Genomic DNA, 23,269 nt, shown 5'->3' with positions numbered 1-23,269 from the left:
TGGAGCACTTTTCTGAAGAGGGGAGAATTCCTTTCCTGTCTTTTTGTGATATTGTATCACCTAGGCCCCAATGTCTCAAAGTTTTTAATAAAATGGTCCTTTCCATTTGTATTTACAGGAAAACCTTTTGGATTTAGGCATGAGTTTGTGCGGGTAGGCCAGACAACAATCTGAGCAATAATCACTACATCAGTGCTTAGCTTTTGTCGTAAAACTGGTGCATTTCACTCTCCGCTCGCAGAGTGGGTTCTTACCTAGGTGTTTCCTTGGCCCCACTTCGATGTAGATCTCTTAGAAATAGAGGTTGCCACGCCTCTTCAGATATGCTTGAGAATATTTGATCTCCATTTCCACAAAAACAATCCTATTCACTAACCTTGTAGGTCAAAGAACTAGAAGGGTACAATTCGAATTAAGTAGAGCAACACCTCTAGAATAGTGCTGGTATGGGGGTAAGAGTAGGATCTACATTTGCTAGTTAGAATCTTAAAGAACTGTGAAGCAGTATGCAGCATTACATTGCCCTAGCCCAACTCCTGGTGCAGGGAAGTTCCCAGCCATTGCTATCCATCATGGCAGTGGTTCTCAAACTTTGAAGTCGGGGCACATTTAAAATCCTACAAATAATTGTAGGCGCGCTATATACAAATTTCTGAGAAATATGTTATAATAATTAAGTCAAATATTACAGAAAAAAATATAAAGTCTGCCTGACCTGTGGTGGCGCAGTGGGTTAAAGCGTTGACCTGAAATGCTAAGATCGCTGGTTCAAAACCCCGGGCTTGCCTAGTCAAGGCACATATGGGAGTTGATGCTTTCTGCTCCTCCCCGTTTCTCTCTCTCTCTCTCTCTCTCTCTCTCTCTCTGTCTCCTCTCTCTCAAATGAATAAATAGCCCTGGCCGGTTGGCTCAGCGGTAGAGCGTCGGCCTGGCGTGCAGGGGTCCCAGGTTCGATTCCCGGCCAGGGCACACAGGAGAAGCACCCATCTGCTTCTCCACCCCTCCCCCTCTCCTTCCTCTCTGTCTCTCTCTTCCCCTCCCGCAGCCAAGCCTCCATTGAAGCAAAGATGGCCTGGGCACTGAGGATGGCTCTGTGGCCTCTGCCTCAGGCGCTGGAATGGCTCTGGATGCAACAGAGCGATGCCCCAGAGGGGCAGAGCATCGCCCCCTGGTGGGCATGCTGGGTGGATCCTGGTCGGGCGCATGCAGGAGTCTGTCTGACTGCCTCCCTGTTTCCAGCTTCAGAAAAAAGAAAAAAAAAAAAAGAATAAAATGAATAAATAATTTCTAAAAAAAAATATATATATATATATATACATATATATATATAAAGTCCAAGCATGCTTTTATGGTAATTAAATGAAATAGATACGACAAAATTAAATTTATTCTGACATTAAAAAACATTTTTGTTACATTTTTTGAGTTACACTTTTTAGAATTTGTAAAAAAAGGGGTTAAAAAAAAGTTACCTTTTTATATAGATAGATACATTCTTAGTAAGATTTAGTAAATTATGCAGGTCCTGGCTTGAATGTGTTAAGTTTTTTCATTCTTGTGTTTATGAGAAACATAAGCCTGATGTGTCTTAGTGATTTCTTCAATGTTTGGGCATGTATTTGAAAGGCAGACTCTCATTTCCTCATCAATACATTGAAGAATTCCTGTCTTTTTACTCTTAATTTTGTTGAGGGTAGAAAATCCTAATTCACATAAATAGGATGTTGAAAATTGTAGTAAAATGTTCAAAGCTTTTTTAGATATTGCCACATAGTCTTTTATAGAAATCCAAAAGGCTTCAAGAGACAATTCCTTATGTTTAATCATCCATCCACAATCAGTGGATATAGCTGCCATTCTTCTTCTTCTTCCGTTAATGTTAAACCAAAATCACTTGAAGCGTCCATGAATGGGTTTCTAATCTAGTCGTATTGTTCAGTGTTAAGTGATGGAAAAATGCTATAAATTAAATTCTGCCGTCAGCCTTCAAGTCCTATTTTATTTACACTTAACTTTTGCTCACTTCCAGAATTGAATTCTTCAATATCATGCTTCTTTTTGAGAAATCTATCCATTTTATTTGGGTGTATTTATCTAAAAATAATATAATGATGTGTTAATAATAAATATAATAATGATGTGTTAACAAAAAGAGCAGTATTTCTGTAATGAAATGGTATAATAGATTAACTATATTTATTTTTATATCTGGGCACATGCCGCAAACCAGCGCAGCTAGTAATTCCAGGTTCTGAGTGGGAATGGTGAGGAATTAAGAAAATACAGGGTTGGGAGGGCCCTGTAATTGCTGCTGGCAAGAACAAAGCATGCCTAAAAATGCATCTTGCTTTATTTATAGGGCAAAGTGAGGCCATTAGCAAATCTTAACTTTACACCAAACAAAGGATAGAAGAAACTTGCCTCCAGTCTTTCCTGGGAACATGGGGGGTAGTGTAAACAATCCAGCACCACAGCTCAACAGCCTTTTGCAACCTAATCAGGCAAGTGAGGTGGGGGGTTGGGCAGACTGTCAGCTTATAGCCAGTTCCCCACACCTCTGTCTCCCAAAAATGTAAACTCCAAAAACCCTGTTGTTTTTTGGTCCCCAAGAGCCACATATTTCTCTGGAATACCATAGGGCGCACCTGGAAATCTTCTAGGGTGCACCAGTGTAGCCTGGTGCACACTTTGAGAACCAGTGCATATGGCTTGCCCCAGGAATCCAGGAGGAAAGGCTTTCTCAATATCAGCAGCTTAAAGATTTTCTTTCTTTTTTTCTTTTTAATTAAATGAGAGGGTTAGAGGTGAGGAGGCAGAGAGACAGACTCCCGCATGCATGCATCTGACTGGACTGACCGGGATCTACCCTTAAGCCCCCTACCGGGCGATACTCTGTCCATCTGGGGCTACTTCTCTGTTGCTCGGCAACTGAGCTTTTTTTAGTGCCTGAGGCAAGGCCATGGAGCCATCCTCAGCACCTGGGACCAACTTCGCTAGAACCATTGCAGCCATGGCTATGGGAGGGGAAGAGAGAAAAATGGGGGGGGGGGGATTGAAAAGCAGATGGTTGCTTCTCCTATGTGCCCTGACCAGGAATCAAACCCTGGACTTCCACAAACGGGTACATGCTCTACTGCTGAGCCAACCGGCCAGGGCCTAAAGATTTTCAGTGATGAATTCTTGTGGCTACCAACCTATTCAGTTGAGGCATGGACATCAAGTTGTTGAATATTGCCTTTAACAATGACATGTGGTTATTCTGACACCTACTTGCATTGTGTGGCCAGAGTAGGACATATTGGCACCAAGGTCTTGGCCATCATGTTTGTGTTGAGTGAGAATGAGGTGGAGGACCACTTTGAGGTCACTGTTAGCTGCGTGATGAGGTAAGCATCTACATTGAACAGACATGGTAGAGGACTCACCTACCCATTCTGAATGTGCTAGTCTGTTCCTCTTCAGTAGAGGACACCAGGCATGTGATGAAGGAGAGACACTACTGTCACCTACCCTTGGCCATCCCCATCTCATGGCTTCCCTCTTTTGTATCATCACCCCTTCTAAAACCCCATTTCCTCTTTTTTTTTTCTGTATTTTTCTGAAGCCGGAAACGGGGAGAGACAGTGAGACTCCCACATGCGCCCGACCTGGATCCACTGGCACGCCTACCAGGGGACTATGCTCTGCCCACCAGGGGGCGTCGCTCTGTTGCTACCAGAGTCACTCTAGCGCCTGGGGCAAAGGCCAAGGAGCCATCCCCAGCACCCGGGCCATCTTTGCTCCAATGGAGCCTCAGCTGCGGGAGGGGAAGAGAGAGACACAGAGGAAGGAGGGGGAGGGGTGGAGAAGCAGATGGGCGCTTCTCCTGTGTGCCCTGGCTGGGAATCGAACCCGGGACTTCTGCACGCCAGGCCGACGCTCTACCACTGAGCCAACCAGCCAGGGCCAACCCCATTTCCTCTTTTGTCAGAATTTTTTCCAACAAAACTGGAAAAAAAATGTTTATAGACCAGCACTAGCTAAAAGTAAACTAGAACAATTTACTTAACCTCTCTCTGTGCTGCAGCTTCCTCAGCTATAAAGAGGGGATAATAAATAGTACTTATCTAATAGCTTTGGGGGAAAGTTTACCTGAATGAATACATACAAAGTACTTAAAACAGTGTTTGAAAAAACAACTGTGGCCCTGGCCGGTTGGCTCAGTCGTAGAGCATCAGCCCAGTGTGTGGATGTCCCAGGTTCTATTCCAGGTCAGCGCACAGAGCAGAAGTGACCATCTGCTTCTCCACCCTTCCCCCTCCTCTCTTTCTCTCTTCTCCCACGGCCATGGCTTGATTGGTTTGAGTGCATTGGCTCCAGGTGCTGAGGGTGGCTCCATGGAGCCTCCACTTCAGGCACTAAAAATAGCTTGGCTGTGAGTATGGCCCCAGATGGGGGTTGCTAGGTGGATCCTGCTCAACCACATGCAGGAGTCTATCTCCCCTCTTCTCACTGGGAAAAGAAGAAAACAAACAAAAAACAGTGTATATCACATAGTAAGTGATCAATATGTTTATATGTATTATTATTTTGTATTACTATTACGAGTTTACAAAGCAGCAGAATTTCTTGAGTACATCATTCGAGAACGTACTTAGAGTAGACCATAGATCAGCACCAGCTGATCTGTAAACTGCTACTAGTCTCTAATTAGAAAAGAGTAGAATTGAGAGAGAGTGTCTACAAACTTTCATCACAGTTTGACAGAGAAATATTTTTAATAATAAAAACATTGAGGCCCTGGCTGGTTGGCTCAGTGGTAGAGCATCAGCCTGGCGTGCAGGAGTCCCAGGTTCAATTCCCAGCCAGGGCACACAGGAGAAGCACCCATCTGCTTCTCCACCCCTCCCCCCTCCTTCCTCTCTGTCTCTCTCTTCCCCTCCCGCAGCCAAGGCTCCATTGGAGCAAAGTTGGCCCGGGCACTGAGGATGGCTTCATGGCCTCTGCCTCAGGCTCTAGAATGGCTTTGGTTGCGACAGAGCAATGCCCCAGATGGGCAGAGCATCGCCCCCTGGTGGGCATGCCGGGTGGACCCCGGTTGGACACACGTGGGAGTCTGTCTGACTGCCTCCCTGTTTCCAAGTTCAGAAAAATACAAAAAAAAACAAAAAACCAAAACATTGAATTAATATTCTGTATTTGTTTTTATTTCTATTTTCAGGTATTTATTTTTACTGTATTTTTACAAAAGTAGTAGTCCACAAAGAACTGGAAATTTTTTAATTGTCCTTCACTACAATTTGAGAAGCACTACTCTACTATTTCTCAAACTTTGGACCCTTAGCATGTGTTTATTGCTAAACCCAAGATATACTCCCATTAACTTTTTTTCCTTTATGCCACCTGAGCCCAGAGATTGTACTTTTCCAGACTTACCGTTAGACCATCTACTTTTTGAGAACTGACAACAGAATTTTTACCTTGCCCCTTATTCAGATTCTTGCTTCCTTCTTATTTTTTATCATGAGCAACCCAAGTGTTTGTGATGTTGTTTTCCTTCTTGCTTGTTTTCTGATAGTCTTACTTTAGGACTCTCTACCTCAATATTCCGTTCTTGTTTTATCTATAACTTTGCCCATTCTTCACCACTCTACTCAATTTTCTTTTTTTTTTTTGGTAAAATTTACCTATGTTGAAATTTATATATAATGAAAACTCAAGCTGTAACCCTACTTTTCTACAGATTTTAACTCTATACTTTAAAAAGAAAAAAAATACACCCATGTAACCTATATGCCTCTGGAAATAAGGAAAGAAGATACACTTCAGCATCAACTTAACATTTTCTTATAATAGTTAAATATTTAGAAACATAAGACTAGATTCTTATTTTTTTTTAATTATTTTATTTATTCATTTTAGAGAGGAGAGGCAGAGACAGAGAGAGAGAAGGGGGGGGGGCTGGAAGCATCAACTCCCATATGTGCCTTGACCAGGCAAGCCCAGGGTTTCGAACTGGAGACCTCAGCATTTCCAGGTCGACGCTTTATCCACTGCGTCACCACAGGTCAGGCAAGACTAGATTCTTATAAATAAACTAAAGTAGATTTAAAACTTAAATGTAAAATGTTAATAGAAGCCCCAATTGACAATTATTAATCACTTGCCTTCTCTCTGAATCAGATGCATCATTTACATAACAAGCTCTTTGTTTTTTTTTTTTTCTCATTAGCCTAAGAAAATTAAAGTGGCACTAAAGGGTGAAGAAGCAAATATATATACAATGTAGGCACTAAATTTACATAGCATGCCTTGGCCAGATAGCTCTGTTGGTTAGAGCATTGTCCCAAAGCAGCAGGGTTGCTGATTGGATCCCCTGCTCAGGGCATGTACAGGACAGATCGATATTCCTGTCTCTCCCCGCCCCCCAAAACCAATAAATAAAAAACTATTTAAAAATAAATAAAGAATGTACGGTATATGGCAGCACTTTATTGTAAGATAGGTATACACATCATCTCAAATACAATTATATAAGAGTATAAAAACACAAGTGAAAAATTGAAATTCTTGCAGAAAACCCTCAGAACTCCATGAATGTATTCATAGGCCCATTTACAAAATATTTGCCTGGCCTGACCAGGCGGTGGTGCAATGGATAAGAGCATCGGACTGGGATGCGGAGGACCCAGGTTTGAGACCCCAAGGTCGCCAGCTTGAGCATGGGCTCATCTGGTTTGAGCAAAGCTCACCAGCTTGGACCCAAAGTCGCTGGCTTGAGCAAGGGGTTATGTAGCCCCATGGTCAAGGCACATATGAGAAAGCAATCAATGAACAACTAAGGTGTTGCAATGAAAAACTAATGATTGATGCTTCTCATCTCTCTCCGTTTCTGTCTGTCTGTCCCTATCTATCCCTCTCTCTGACTTTCTGTCTTTGTAAAAAAAAGAAAAATTTTGCCTGAATGCATAGCTCATTTGGTTAGAGTACTGTCGGGATATGCCAAGGTTGTGGGTTCGACCCCCAGTCAGGGCATATATAAGGAGTGAATGTACAACTAAGTGGAACAACAAATTGATGTTTCTTTCTCCTCGCTCTCAAATCAAAAATTAAAAATATTTAAAAAAAACATTTGCCTCTTGTAGCAATTTTTTTGCTGATTTTTCTCCATGGGCAAGTGAAATAAAGGAGAGGGTGAACAAATGGGACTATACCAGACTAATAAGCTTTTGCACAGCAAAAGACACCGTTAACAAAATAAAAAGACAGCCCACACAGTGGGAGAACATAGTTGCCAATACGTCTGATAAGGGGTTAATAACCAAAATTTATAAAGAACTAAAACAATATCAGGAAGGTAAACAATCCAATTAAAAATGGGCAAGGCCCTGGCCGGTTGGCTCAGCGGTAGAGCGTCGGCCTGGCGTGCGGGGGACCCAGGTTCGATTCCCGGCCAGGGCACATAGGAGAAGCGCCCATTTGCTTCTCCACCCCCACCCCCTCCTTCCTCTCTGTCTCTCTCTTCCCCTCTCGCAGCCAAGGCTCCATTGGAGCAAAGATGGCCCCGGCGCTGGGGATGGCTCCTTGGCCTCTGCCCCAGGCGCTAGAGTGGCTCTGGTCGCGGCAGAGTGACCCCCCGGAGGGGCAGAGCATCGCCCCCTGGTGGGCAGAGCATCGCCCCTAGTGGGCGTGCCGGGTGGATCCCGGTCGGGCACATGCGGGAGTCTGTCTGTCTCTCCCCGTTTCCAGCTTCAGAAAAAACAAACAAAAAAACAAAACAAAACAAAAATGGGCAAAAGAACTGAATAGACACTTCTTCAAAGAGGACATACAGATGGCCGATAGGCATATGAAAAAATGTTCAACATCACTAATCATCAGAAATGCAAATTAAAACCACAATGAGATACCACCTCACACCTGTTAGAATGGCACTCATTAACAAAACAACACACAATAAGTGCTGGCAAGGGTGTGGAGCAGGGGTCCCCAAACTTTTTACACAGGGGGCCAGTTCACTGTTTCTCAGACCATTGGAGGGCGGGTCTATAAAATAAACTATGAACAAATCCCTATGCACACTGCACATACCTTATTTTAAAGTAAAAAAAAAACAAAACGGGAACAAATACAATATTTCAAATAAAGAACAAGTAAATTTAAATCAACAAACTGATCAGTATTTCAATGGGAACTATGGGCCTGCTTTTGGCTAATGAGATGGTCAATGTTTGGTTCCATATTTGTCACTGCTAGCCATAACAAGTGATATGACGCACTTCCGGAGCCGTGACGCATGCGTCTCGTGTCACTGGAAGTAGTACTGTACGTGGGCAACGCCGCGCTTTGTGGTACCAGCACATACAGTACTCCAGGAGATGGCTGATGCGTCCTGTGCTCCTCTCACTGACCACCAATGAAAGAGGTGCCCCTTCTGGAAGTGAGGCAGGGCTGGATAAATGGCCTCAGGGGGCCGCATGCTGCCTGTGGGCCGTAGTTTGGGGACCCCTGGTGTGAAGAAAAGGGAACACTCATGCACTGCTGGTGGGAATGCAGACTGGTTCAGCCTCTATGGAAAACAGTATGGAGCTGCCTCAAAAAATTAAAAATGGAACTGCCTATTGACCCAGCCATCCCACCTTTAGGAATATATTCTAAGAATACCAAATCACTGATTCAAAAGAAGATATGCATTCTCATATTTATTGCAGCATTGTTTACAATAGCCAAGATCTGGAAACAGCTCAAGTGTCCATCAGTGGATGAGTGGAGTAAAATGCTGTGGTACACAGGCCCTATTCTGCATATAGAAAATATGGTTGCTGTAATTACGGAATACATTAATTTGACATATCGTGTCCCATAGCAACTAATTATAAATTTTAAAGATGTACAAATTACTGTTCTTCCAAAAAGCTATTTTGCAAAGTTAGTAGAAACAAACTGAAGTTAACTAGAAAGTTAACTTCTAGTAAAAAATTTGATAAGGAGTTAGAATAATTTATATTATCCACTAATGCTCATTTTATAAATTTACATTGATAATCTTGAAGATTTTAAAACATTAAGCAATTATATTTAACATTTCTAACAGGAAATGATGAATTTGAATGTTAGGCAAATTTTACTTGAGAACAACATCTAACTTTTGTGTGTTTTGGCAAGATTTTTGAAATATTTTTGATGGAATAAATATAAAAACAAGAAAAATATTAAATGGTGATGGATGAAGACTTGACTTGGGTGGGATGAACACACAACATAAAGTACAGAGATATGTTGTAGAATTGGGTATCTGAAACCTATATAATTATGTTAACCAGGGTCACCCCAATAAATTCAATTTAAAAAAGAAGTGGTACATATACACAATGGAATGCTACATAGCCATGAAAAAGAAGGAACTCCTACCCTTTGCGACAGCATGGATGGACCTGGAGATTATTATGCCAGGCAGTGAAATAAGCCAGGCAGAGAAAGACAAATATTATATGATCTTATTTATATGTGGAATCTAATGAACAAAGTGAATGGAGGAACAAAATAGAGGTAGAGGCAGAGTCACAGGGACCAGAGGGACAGCTGTCAGAGGGAAGGGGGTTGGGGGATGGGATCAGAGAAGGTGAAGGGATTAGTGAAATTATATAAACATAACAGAGATTCAGGTAACAGGACAGCAAATCCCAGAGGCAAGGGGGTAGGGAACTAGGGGAAGGGGGGCCAAGGGAGTATAAATAGGGACATGGGGGTGGGTGGGCGGTGAAGGTGTTATATTCAGTAGGACACTGGAATCCATGTAAACAATAAATTAAAATTAATAAAAATTAAAAAAAAAACAAAAAGCATTTGCCTGGAACAGTTTCTCAAACTTGGGTCATTCCAATACTAGTTCCATGGTTTGGGGGTTTTTTTTGACACAGACAGAGTCAGAGAGGGACAGATAGGGACAGACAGGAAGGGAGAGAGATGAGAAGCATCAAGTCTTCATTGCGGCACCTTAGTTGTTCATTGACTACTTTCTCATATGTGCCTTGACTGGGGGGGGAGGGGGTTGAGCAGAGCGAGTGAACCCTTGCTCAAGCTATCTACCTTTGAGCTCAAGGCAGCAACCTTGGACTTCAAGCCAATGACCTTGGGGCTCAATCCAGCGACCATGGAGCAATTTCTATGATACCAAGCTCAAGCCAGTGACCTCGGGGTTTTGAACCTGGGTCCTCCGCATCCCAGTCTGACGCTCCATCCACTGCACCACTGCCTGGTCAGGCATAGCTCCATGATTCTTGATCTCTCCATATATCACCTTTACACTTATGTACTTAACATTTTTCTCTCTAAATAATTTATTTTTTTTTTTACTTCAGCTTATTTTTAAAGGAAATTTTATATCACTGTAATAAATGAATAACCAGTATCATTTGCCATAAAAGCTGTCACTAAACATAATGTAAACAGAAAATGTTACTAAATTCTAGCTAGATACTATTCTCTCTTGAAGGCTCTGGGCCAGAGACCTATCTCTCCTTTGATAAAAAGGGAGATTATCAAGTAAGTGTGTAAAAGGCATATTAGCAACAAAAGGAAACTTTTATTTCCAGTGTTAAAAAAGAGACAACAGGCCCAAAATGGAGCCACTTGTGCTAAACCCCACATCAGCAAGCCAAGATTCATTTTTAATGTAATTGCAGTTTCAACCACTCCTAGGAATTTAACCTTTAACCAGTCCACCTGGAATTACCCAGTCAGCACTAGTGAGGTAATTACCAGTTAAAACCCCTTAGAAGAGTGACCCAGCCTGAAACAATATATTCTTTTCTAATAATTTCATTTTTCTGCTCCTTTTCCTCCTTTAAAATTTTCCTTTTTTCTACTCAGCGGAATTCTTTCCTGCTTTGTAAAGTTTAGTGTTGGAATTATGGCAACTTCCTCTAGTATATTAGAAGATCTAGTTTTAGTTACAATAATTATCTTTATTTTTTATTAATTTTTTTAATTAATTAATTTCATTTTTAGAGAGGAGAGAGAGAGACAGAGAGAGAGAGAGAGAGAGAGAGAGGAGAGAGACCGAGAGAGAGAAGGGGGAGGAGCTGGAAGCATCAACTCCCATATGTGCCTTGACCAGGCAAGCCCAGGGTTTCGAACCGGCGACCTCAGCATTTCCGGGTCGGCGCTTTATCCACTGCGCCACCACAGGTCAGGCAATATTTTTATTAATTTTTTTGAGAAAGAAAGAAAAAAATCAATTTTGTTGTTCCACTCATGCACACCTTCACTGGGTGACTCTTGGATGTGCCCTGACCAGGGGTGGAACCCGCTACCTTGGTGTACATACAGTATTGGAACAATGCTCCAACCAATTGAGCTACCGGCCAGGGAAATAATTATCTTTAAATTTTAAATAATATACTTAAATCATCAACTTCAGAAAAAATGTAGTATTTATTGACTCCACTCTGAAAAATGAAAAATTAGCCCTCACACTAACCCTGTCTCATGATTCCATTTTTTATGGTCAATTTTGTCAGAGTATTAGTTTCACATTATGTTAATTTTCTTTCAAGAATTAGAACCATCCCATTAAATTTTATAAATACATTTATTTAGACATAGTTATCTAAGTGGGTCAATGCTTACTGAGTTGTTTTTTAATTATTATTATTATTATTTTTTTCTTTACAGGGACAGAGAGAGAGAGAGAGAGAGAGGGATAGATAGGGACAGACAGGAACGGAGAGAGATGAGAAGCATCAATCATCAGTTTTTCGTTGCGACACCTTAGTTTTTCATTGATTGCTTTCTCATATGTGCTTTGACCGTGAGCCTTCAGCAGACCGAGTAACCCCTTGCTTGAGCCAGCGACCTTGGGTCCAAGCTGGTGAGCATTTTTATTTTTTTTTTATTTTGCTCAAAAGCCAGTTGAGCCTGCGCTCAAGCTGGTGACCTCAGGGTCTCGAACCTGGGTCCTCGGCATCCCAGTCCAACACTCTATCCATTGCACCACCACCTGGTCAGGCTGAGTTTTTTTTAATTCATCTTTCAGTAGGCAGATTTACATACTCAGTTCTTTTGTTTGAGAAAGGATCCTTACATGTCCTGTTATTTTGTTGTTGTTGTTGTTAAAACTTTTATGGATTAAGAACTATTGAGTCATTATCCTTTCCCCAGCAAATTTGGTAGCTGTACTCTCCTACATTTAAAACCAGATTGGAGAAGATTGAAACTCATTTCCACTGGAAATGGGTTTTTGTTTTTGTTTTAATTCGAGAGTTTCAGATCTACACTGTCATATGGTTTTATCTTATAGTTAGTGTTTATTTACTCCACTCATTTTACTTTGGTCAACAGGTGCATATCTATCTTGCAGTTCACTATTAACCCCTCAGCTGCCCATCATTTCCAAGTTTCAGTTATGGGGGAGGAAACTGAATCCTGGAAAATCAAAATGTGTGTCACATAGTCTCTTTCTCAATTCTATGTTCCTGACCATCTTAGAATGGATACCAAACATGGTCTTAATTTTTCCACGATGGACTCAGGTTCCTAGTCCTTATTTCTTCTAGTTTCAGGTTACTGCCGGACCTTTAGGACCATCCCATGACACCGAGTTACTATTTAGAGGACATGGTTGTCAAGCCTTACCACATTAGTCTGACTGCTGGTGGCACAGTGGACAGAGTGTCGTCCTGGGACGCTGAGGTCCCAGGTTTGAAACCCCAAGGTTGCTGGCTTGAGCGGGGGCTCATCTGGCTTGGACACAGACTCAGCAGCCTGAGCGTGTGGTCGCCAGCTTAAACGTGGGATCATCAACATCATCTTATGGTCGCTGGCTTGAGCCTAGAGATTGCTGGCTTGAAGCCCAAGGTTGTTGGCTTGAGCCCAAGGTCACTGGCTTCATCAAGAGGTCAGTGGTTCAGCTGGAGCCCCCTGGTCAAGGCATGTCTGAGAAGCAATCAATAAGATTAAAGTGCTGCGAGTATGATTTGATGCTTTTTATCCTTCTCTCTTCCTCTCTCTCTCTCTCTCTCCCTCTAAATAAATAAAAACTTAACCACTTTTCTCAATTTGAGTACAAATTGGATGTTTTTTTTCCATAATCTGCGGTAGGGTTAATTACTTTCATTAAACTTGACATTTTTTCTCTGGTTTTGTTCATTTTGTTCGCTTGTCCCTGTAAGTTATGTAACCATTAAGGACTGTCATTAAAATATTTCCAGTTTTTTCAAGCAGCAATTGATCCTGTGCTTTCACCAGTTTTTTTTTTATTATTTTTTACTTACTCATTTTAGAGAGGAGAGGGAGAGACAGAGAGAGAGAGAGAGAGAGAGAGAGAGAGAGAGAGAGAGAAAGGGGGAGGAGCTGGAAGCATCAACTCCCATATGTGCCTTGACCAGACAAGTGCAGGGTTTCGAACCGGCAACCTCAGCATTTCCAGGTCGACGCTTTATCCACTGCGCCACCACAGGTCAGGCACTTTCACCAGCTTTTAACACGATTCTTCTTGAACTTATTTATACCAAACCAATTAACTGATGTGATTCACCCCAGTCTTTTCAAAGAAGAGGATGTGGAGGAATAGCTGTGAGTAGGAGGGCAGAGAAGAAAGACAACTTCCCCTTTTTTCTCTTTTACAATTAATCTGTTACCTATAAATCTTACTCCCTGAACTGAAGTTAGCCTACTGAACTAAGAGCTGATTTTGCTTTTCCTGCTGTGGTATTCCATTTGTGTATAGATAGGTAAAGTTGATACATATGCCTATAATATTATATATGCTATTATATAGGACAAAATAGTCCCTTAGGTATCTGAAACCATATTACTAATAGGAAATATAAATTTTATTTTACAACTAGAACAAAGTCTTGACTCTGGCCACTAATTCAAACCTTCCCTCTAAATTTTTTGACATAACTATTTAATAATGAGCCAAATAGGTTGGTTAAAGTATATTTATTTTATTTTTCCTCATTTGTCCTTTGTTGAAATAACCTTGTACAAAAAAGCCGATCATAGTCTACAAGCTTAAATAGTGAGGTTTCTGGGATACCAGACAACTGAATAGAGCTATTCTTTCTCCCCAGATGGTTCTAAAAAATGTTTAACTGCAGGTGAGCCCACAGAAGCAGGCAAATATTCAAACTTGAACAGGCAAATAAGCAAAAGGTCAGTTGCAGAAAAACAAAACAAAAGAACAATCTGCAGAATTTTCTCTATGAGAAAGAGATTTTGTAACTAGAAAAACTAATCTCCTCCCCAATCCTACCCCCATCCATGGAGGTAGAGGATTACATACTGTGTCAGAGGAGACTTAAGTCTTCATATAGTCTTTAACTGGAGCAGTGGGAGTATGAGACCTTAATCAAGAATTTAATTTAGTAGAGGGTAGGAGGAGGAGGACACCTTCAAGAATTTAATTTGGCACAGAGTAAATACAGGGGGGTAATTCCAAAGCTTGATCTTTGTGTAGCAAAGTAGTAGCCATTAAGAGACTGATGGCTCAATCATGGACCTGATTCTTAAAGCTAACTTTGCTCTATTTGAAATTATTTTTTTAATGCCTGGTAGGAACAGCTTGAAAGGTAGAAGATAAAAACGAACTGACATTGTCCTGTAAAATAAAATGCTACCTTTATAGTAAGCAGGGATGCTGCTATGTTAACTGTAGAAAAGTCAAATGTTTCTCAGCATGTCAAGAGTACTCAAAGTTGGAGTACTGTGTCTCAGAATTAATACCTGACCTTGGGAGATGTGGATATATTTGACATAATAGTTTCTATTAAGTGAGGACACCAGGAAGAATTAGGTGGAAATATCTCCAAGGGAGTTGGACTTGAAACCCACACCCATGTTGGACTCTTTTGCGAAAGTCATAGTCTAAATAGAATGAATAATTCAGATTTGGGGAAATGTTTGTCTTGAGAGAGGATGGATCCTGGTATGAAACCAATGCCTGTGAGTGGGGACTTGGGTCCTGAAAGGAAGTGGAGATATTAAAGCCCGTATTAAAGAGGGAAATTGTAAAAACATTCTTGCTCAGGGTGAAAAGTAGGTATGAAGCCAAAGCAAAGCTAGGGATTTGGGTGTGTTCAAGAGGGAGCCCCCTGCAATGGTTTATGTTCTTTTGATACTTTTGCCTTTACACAGAGTATCATTATGAGTTAGGTCCAGGTGCATATAACTTAACTGAAAGTAATAGTGCCTTAAATCAGGTAAAATTTTATTTCTTGTGCAAAAGAACTCGAGAAGTAGTAGCTTCAGGGCTGTTATGACACTCCCTGTTCATCAAACATCCCATCTCCTTTTTGTCCCATTATGTGAGCGGTTGGCTTTCATTTGTAAGCTCACAAAATCGTTAGAAGCTCTTTAAAGAAGCTTCTCCAGAAGTCCAAGATTTTCCACTTGTATCTCAAGAGCCATAATTTGGTTGCATGGCCACTCCTCATTGCAAGAAGGGCCAACAGATGCAGGGTTTTTACTGGGCCTAGTGCCACCTCTAATAATAGATACTATTGGTAAGAAGTGAAGAATGTGTAATGGTCAGGCAAATAGCAGTCTCTGACTTAGCAGTTGTTATGCAGAGTTCATTTTTTATATGTATAATAGTGATTTACAAACTTTTTATTCCATGGCACACATACTAATCACTAAAATTCTGTGACACCAAAAAATAATATATTTTGCTGATCTGATAATAGATATAATTTTGATTCATTCACACTGGATGGCTGTTGTTGTGTTGGCTGTTGTCATTTTTTGGGGGGGAGGGGGGACAATCTAAGGGAAAAGAGGTCAGTGCCCCTGACTAAATAGTCAGGTATTGCATGTTTTAAAAATTCTTGTGGCATACCAATTGAAAATCGCTGATGTATTGTAATTCCCTTTTGTAAGCCTCAACTTTTTAGCAAAAAGTTGTGTGGGAATGGTGTAGTAAATAAACCAACAGCAAAAAAGTGATATGGCATGATCCACAGACCCACTGCACTATTTGTCCTCATGCAAGGGATCAGTTGTCTACTGAAGGAAAAGTTTCCTAGAATTCTAAGAGATGGCCAGCTGCAAAGTGAGGGTTTTCTCATACCCACAGTGTAACTTACAGCAGTTGGAGTATTAGCAGGAGGGTTCTGAGACAACTGCCTCCCAACCCCAACCTTTCCTTCATGTATATTATAGGAGAAAGTTACCTTTCCAAGAGCTATCTAGGAAAGAGGAAAGCTAGTTCTCTTTATGTTGCAAAATAGATGCAGCTGTTTCAAGCATCATATTCAGAAGAGGTAATTCTGTGGTCTCTCTCTCTTTTTTTTTTTTGTTTGTTTGTATTTTTCTGAAGCTGGAAACGGGGAGAGACAGACAGACTCCCGCATGCGCCCAACCGGGATCCACCCGGCACGCCCACCAGGAGCGAAGCTCTGCCCACCAGGGGGCGATGCTCTGCCCGGACCAGAGCCGCTCTAGTTCCTGGGACAGAGGCCAAGGAGCCATCCCCAGCACCCGGACCATCTTTGCTCCAATGGAGCCTTGGCTGCGGGAGGGGAAGAGGGAGACAGAGAGGAAGGGGGGGGGTGGAGAAGCAAATTGGCGCTTCTCCTATGTGCCCTGGCCGGGAATCGAACCCGGGTCCGCCGCACGCCAGGCCGACGCTCTACCGCTGAGCCAACCGGCCAGGGCCTGTGGTCTCTTTCTTAAAAGTAACAAAACTTTTCCCAGCATTTGTCAGCACTGGATAACACGCCCACTTCTGAACAAAGCATTAACAAGGGGAATGGGATTACATTGACCAAGATCAGTGATTCTCAATCTCAGCTGCATATTAGAACTACCTGGGAGTCTACTTCCTGTGTGTTCCCCATATCAATTTAATTAGAATCCCTGGGAGTAAGACCCAGGCAACAGAATTTTTTTAAAGATCCTCAAGTGATGGTCCTGGTTGGGTAGTTCTGTTGGTTAAGAGCGCCATAAGGATATGCCAAGGTTGCTGGTTTGATCCCCGGTCAAAGCACATACAAGAATCAACCAATGAATGCATAAATGAATAGAACAAAAAAATCACCATTTCTCTTTCTCTCTCTCCCCCACACACCTTCCTCTCTGTCTAAAAAAAACAACAACAAAAAATTAATAAAGATCCCTAAGTGATTCTAATTTGCAAACAAGGCTGGGAACTACTGGTCAATGCCTTCTTGTGCCTTAACCAAAGACAGTTACCAGAACTGGAAACATGTTGGAAATTCTTTAACTCCACTGTCCTAGACCTAGTGAATCAGAAACTTGGGAGGTCAGACCCACTAATAGGTGTTTTACAAAGCTCTTCAGGTGACTGTGGTGCACATTAAAGTTTGAGAACCACTGAGCTAGACTAATCAGGATTTTATTCCAAGTTGCAGTTATGGATACCTTTTCTGAAGCACTGATGAACAAAATTAGCAAGGAATCAGGAGTTGAAAAGTGTGAGCAGACAATCAATAGTTTCAGCTATAAGCATTCTCATTCACTTAAGACAGAACTTTTTAGTTTGCCCTGGGTGGGTGGCGCAGTGGATAAAGCATTGTCCCAGTGTGCCAAGGTTGCAGGTTCAATCCCCAGTCAGGGCACATATATGAGAAGCAATCAATGAGTACACAACTAAATGGAATGGCAAGTTGATGCTTCTCTCTCCCCCACTCTCTTTCCTCTTCCCTTTCCCCTCCCCCCTTTCCTCTCTCAAATCAGTGGAAAAATTAAAAAAAAATTGTCTCAATTCATTTCAAATTTACAGAAAAGTTGTAATAACAAAAGAACTTGCATATCTTTACCACAAGTGATTTTACATTTACCTCTGTGATGGTATGAACAACTAGGGCAGTTTGGTCCTCCAGGGAACATTCAGTAATTTCTGGAAACATTTTTGGTTGTCAAAACTGGAAGGTCTTTTTTTTTTTTTTTTTTTTTTTAATTTTTTTATTTTTTATTTTTTTTTTATTTATTCATTTTAGAGAGGAGAGGGAGAGACAGAGAGAGAGAGAGAAGGGGGGGAGGAGCTGGAAGCATCAACTCCCATATGTGCCTTGACCAGGCAAGCCCAGGGTTTCGAACCAGCGACCTCAGCATTTCCAGGTCGATGCTTTATACACTGCGCCACCACAGGTCAGGCAAAACTGGAAGGTCTTAAGATGGATGATGATGTTGGATTCACAACAGTGTGAATGCTCTTTTTTTTTTTTTTTTTTCATTTTTCTGAAGCTGGAAACAGGGAGAGACAGTCAGACAGACTCCCGCATGCACCCGGCCGGGATCCACCTGGCACGCCCACCATGGGGCGACGCTCTGCCCACCAGGGGGCGATGCTCTGCCTATCCTGGGCGTCGCCATGTTGCAACCAGAGCCACTCTAGCGCCTGAGGCAGAGGCCACAGAGCCATCCCCAGCGCCCGGGCCATGTTTGCTCCAATGGAGCCTTGGCTGTGGGAGGGGAAGAGAGAGACAGAGAGGAAAGCACGGCGGAGGGGTGGAGAAGTAAATGGGCGCTTCTCCTGTGTGCCCTGGCCGGGAATCGAGCCCAGGTCGTCCGCACGCTAGGCCGACGCTCTACTGCTGAGCCAACCGGCCAGGGCAGTGAATGCTCTTAATGCTACTGAAATAGTTAAAATGGTAAATTTTATGTATATTTTACCACAATGAACAAAGAAAACTAGCAGGGGGTGAGCTATAGCATGTAGTGGACACAGGTCAGGAATGCTGCTAAATACACTACAATACACATGGTAAGACTCCTACAACAAAGGATTATCCAACCCAAAAGGTCAACAATGGCAAGGTAAATTTTTAGCACAATCTTTAGCTAAAGGGTATTAAATGTGTATATCTATTGAGCAAACCAGGAATGTATTCTAGAGAAATGTAATATGATTAGTGAATAGTTATGAATGCACAAAGACTTTTATTGCAGTGCTGTTTATCAGGAAGACAATTTTTAAAAATTTTTTTTTCAGAGAGAGAGAGAAGGATAGACAGGGACAGAGAGAGATGAGAAGCATCAATCATTAATTTTTCATTGCGCGTTGCAACACCTTAGTTGTTCATTGATTGCTCTCTCATATGTGCCTTGACCACGGGCCTTCAGCAGACCGAGTAACCCCTTGCTGGAGCCAGCAACCTTGGGTTCAAGCTGGTGGGCTTTTTTTTTTTTTTTTTTTTTGCTCAAACCAGATGAGCCCGCGCTCAATCTGGCGACCTCGGGGTCTCGAACCTGGGTCCTCTGCATCCCAGTCCAACGCTCTATCTACTGTGCCACCACCTGGTCAGGCAGGAAGACAATTTTAAAATAACTTAAATGTCCATCAAAAATGACAACAGTAAAATTATTATGGAGTACATTCATATAAAAGAAAACTATGCACCTATCTTTAAAATGTGAAGATAAACTTTTAGGTGTAAACTTGGGAAAATGTCTATGATACATTAGGTAAAACAAAAACCGGTTCCAAAACAACACAATATTAATATCTCTCCTGTACTTGAAACCATTTATCCTGCTGGGTAGCTCAGTTGGTTAGAGCCATGTCCTGATGCACCAGAGTTGCAGGTTTAGTCCCCGGTAGGGACACATATAGGAGCCAACCAAGGAATGCATGGATGGGTGGAACAACAGATCAATGTTTCTCTTTCTCTCTCCCTTCCTCTCTCTAAAATAAAAAAATTTTAAAAAGAAAAATGATCATTACCTATACAAAAATTTCAAAGTCTTAAAGATACATGCCAAACTGTGAAACAATGGTTATCTCTGAAGGGTAGTAACAGAGAGAAACTTCCACTTTCTCTATTTTACAAAAATTTACTTGGAAATTAAATATAATGGTGTGACAATGATCCATAGGAACACATAGGTTTCAGGTAAACATCTCTATAGTATTTGAACTGTTTATTGCGTTGTGTGCTCATCACCCAAAGTCCATTTTCTCTAGATTGCTGGAATCATGTATTATCAGAAAGATAAAGACTTTAAAATACAGTAATGAGGTTAATACCCAGTAGTTAGTTATTAATTAATGACTGGCAATAATTCATTGAGTAACAAAAGGCAAAGCTAGACGTCTTATAGGAAAGATCTGGTATATTATCAGAAACAACCAGCAGACTCTCAAAATCCCAAGGATTTCCCCATTTGACTTTCTGAATTAGAGTGGGCTGTTTTCTGGATGAAGGAAATGGAAATTTCAAGATCCCTGACTCATTTAAAAACATTGAAAGCATCCATCTGCTCTTAGTCACATCATATTGTTGGCCTCTGACCATTAATTAGTAATTTGGTATTTGACTGGAGAAGCCTATATCTTAAAAGGCAAGTTGAAAAATTACAATAGCAAATTACAACATACTAAAGCAGTGGTCCCCAACCCCCAGGCTGTGGACTGGTACCCGTCCGCAGAGAAAGAATAAATAACTTACATTATTTCCGTTTTTTTAATTTCCATCTGAACGATGTTTTGTTTTATTTTTTTTAATTTAATTTTATTTTTACAGAGACAGAGAGAGAGAGAGAGGGATAGATAGGGACAGACAAACGGGAACAGAGAGAGATGAGAAGCATCAATCATTAGTTTTTCATTGCGCGTTGCAACACCTTAGTTGTTCACTGATTGCTTTCTTATATGTGCCTTGACTGCGGGCCTTCAGCAGGCCGAGTAACTCCTTGCTCGAGCCAGTGACCTTGGGTTCAAGCTGGTGGGCTTTTGCTCAAACCAGATGAGCCTGCACTCAAGCTGGCGACCTCGGGGTCTTGAACCTGGGTCCTCTGCATCCCAGTCCGACGCTCTATCCACCGCGCCACCGCCTAGTCAGGCCAATGTTTTATTTTTAAAAAGTGATCAGATTCCCTCTGTTACATCTGTCTAAGACTCACTCTTGACGCTTTTCTCGGTCACGTGATACATTTATTCGTCCCACCCTAAAGGCTGGTCCGTGAAAATATTTTCTGACATTAAACCGGTCCGTGGCCCAAAAAAGGTTGGGGACCACTGTACTAAAGCAATGTTTTCCAAAGGGTAGGTTATGATCCATTAATGAGTCATCGAAATAACTTACTAGGTTATAATCAACATAAGAAGAACAAGAAAGGATCAACTAGATTCAAATAAAATAGAAAGCTGTGGGTATGCTGTGTCTGGATAAAAAAATTATTTCCTTATGTAGGCTGTGGTCAACAAACATGAATACTACTGCATTATACACTTAAAAAGTATATTCCTATACAAGGGGTCAAGGTTAGAAGAGTCGTTTTTTGATAATATCAAAGTTGTTTTCAATGTCATCTTTTGATATTTCAACTTCAGTCAGCATTTTTAATCTCCTATATATCTGAAAATGACAATATTGGAGAATTAAACTTAATAGACTTTAGAAGTTATAAAACAAGTGAAGACAAGTATGACCACTTTATAATTTAAATATTATAAATGAATTCGAGTATCACATCCTTTTTTTTAATCATTTGATTTTTTTTTTTAAATCAAGACAGGAGGAGACATTTTTTAAATTTTTAAAATTCATTTTAGAGAGGAGAGAGAGAGAAGGGGGGGAGGAGCAGGAAGCATCAACTTCCATATATGCCTTGACCAAACAAAGTGCAGGGTTTTGAGCTGGCAACCTCAGTGTTCTCAGGTCAACGCTTTATCCACTGTGCCACCAGAGATCAGGCCCACATCTTTTTTTTTTTTTAACAGAGACAGAGAGAGGGTCAGAGAGAGGGATAGACAGGGACAGACAGACAGGAATGGAGAGATGAGGAGCATCAATCATTAGTTTTTCGTTGAGCATTGTGACACCTTAGTTGTTCATTGATTGCTTTCTCATATGTGCCTTGACCGCAGACTTTCAGCAGACCGAGTAACCCCTTGCTCAAGCCACCGACCATGGGTCCAAGCTGGTGAGCTTTTTGCTCAAACCAGATGAGCCCGCGCTCAAGCTGGTGACCTCGGGGTCTCAAACCTGGGTCCTCCGGATCCCAGTTTGATGCTCTATCCACTTTGCCACCGCCTGGTCAGGCCACATCTTTTTTTTTTTTATCACATCCTATTTTAATAATGCAGTTTTAAGGAATTTAAAATATATACCTTCTCTTATTTTCCCTTTATGGGAGTCCTATCGAGAACTTCATGTTGTTTTTGCCTTAATCCAAATCAGGTTATAATTTATCACAATATTGTTAATAAATTAACATTCTGATCCTGTATTTTGAATTTTAAAGTAACAGTGCCATCTGGTGGTTACCCTGAACGTTTTCATTTGTCTTGCTGTTCAGTGACCAGCACATAGGAGCTAATAATATCTGTGGAATAAATAAATTCCTCCCGAGTATCTAAGTACCATATCAAATTCAAATGCCTACTGGAGACTGGCAAGTGATATAAATGAGTAAACAGAGCTACTTGGGGGCTTGTAATAAGTGGAGAGTTACATACCCCATCTCCAGGCTAGTTTCTTTAGTCTTCATAAAGAACATACTTTTCATCCTGTTCTACCGCTTCACAATGCAAAGCAATTTCTTCATACAATATGCCAGTCTTCAGTTCATTAGGGTAGCTGAGTTATGTCCAAGGTATATTACCAAAAGAAATGCTGGGCCTGACCTCGGGTGGCGCAGTGGATAAAGCGTCCACCTGAAACGCTGAGGACCCGGTTTGAAACCCTGCACTTGTCTGGTCAAGGCACATATGGGAATTGATGCTTCCTGCTCCATCCCCCTTCTCTCTCTCCTCTCTAAAATGAATAAATAAAAAAAATTTAAAGAAGAAAAAAAGAAATACTGGGCCCGGAAATAACCTTATCCCAGCACTTAGTTCGGGAGTTGCCTGAGATACAGGCTAAGAGTTGAAAAACTAGAGTTAACTGAATTCTTTGGCGCGACTATTGCAGAGCTCTGATCCAGAAGCTGCCCTCACCAGTGTTATCTACAGACCCGCGAGGTCGGGCGGCTTTAGTCCAGGCTTGGTGGGAGAGTCGGAGTGCGACGCTGGCTGGCCCCTGGCAGAAAGTATCTGCAAGGAAAAGCGTTCCTAAGGGAGCCTTCAAAGGAGGGCGTGCAGCCGGACCCGCGCCCAGGTTTGGGCGAGGGAGGAGAGAAGACCGAGAGTCAAAGCATTCCCAGAGCAGAGTCTGCGGAGAAGCCGCATCCCAGTCTTCAAGGTCCCTAAAGCACAACTCAAACGGCCACCCCGCTGGCAAAGGAACGCAACGCCGTGACGAAGAACCCTTTTACAAGGCAGGAGAAGACGTACGTAATGCCTGACGCGCCCAGTAGTCCAGCGGCCCGCGCGAAACCG

This window comes from Saccopteryx leptura, chromosome 2, assembly GCF_036850995.1.
Source record: "Saccopteryx leptura isolate mSacLep1 chromosome 2, mSacLep1_pri_phased_curated, whole genome shotgun sequence".
Lineage (NCBI taxonomy): Eukaryota > Metazoa > Chordata > Mammalia > Chiroptera > Emballonuridae > Saccopteryx > Saccopteryx leptura.
The sequence above is the reverse complement of the archived record's forward strand: the minus strand, read 5'-3'. Positions refer to the sequence as shown.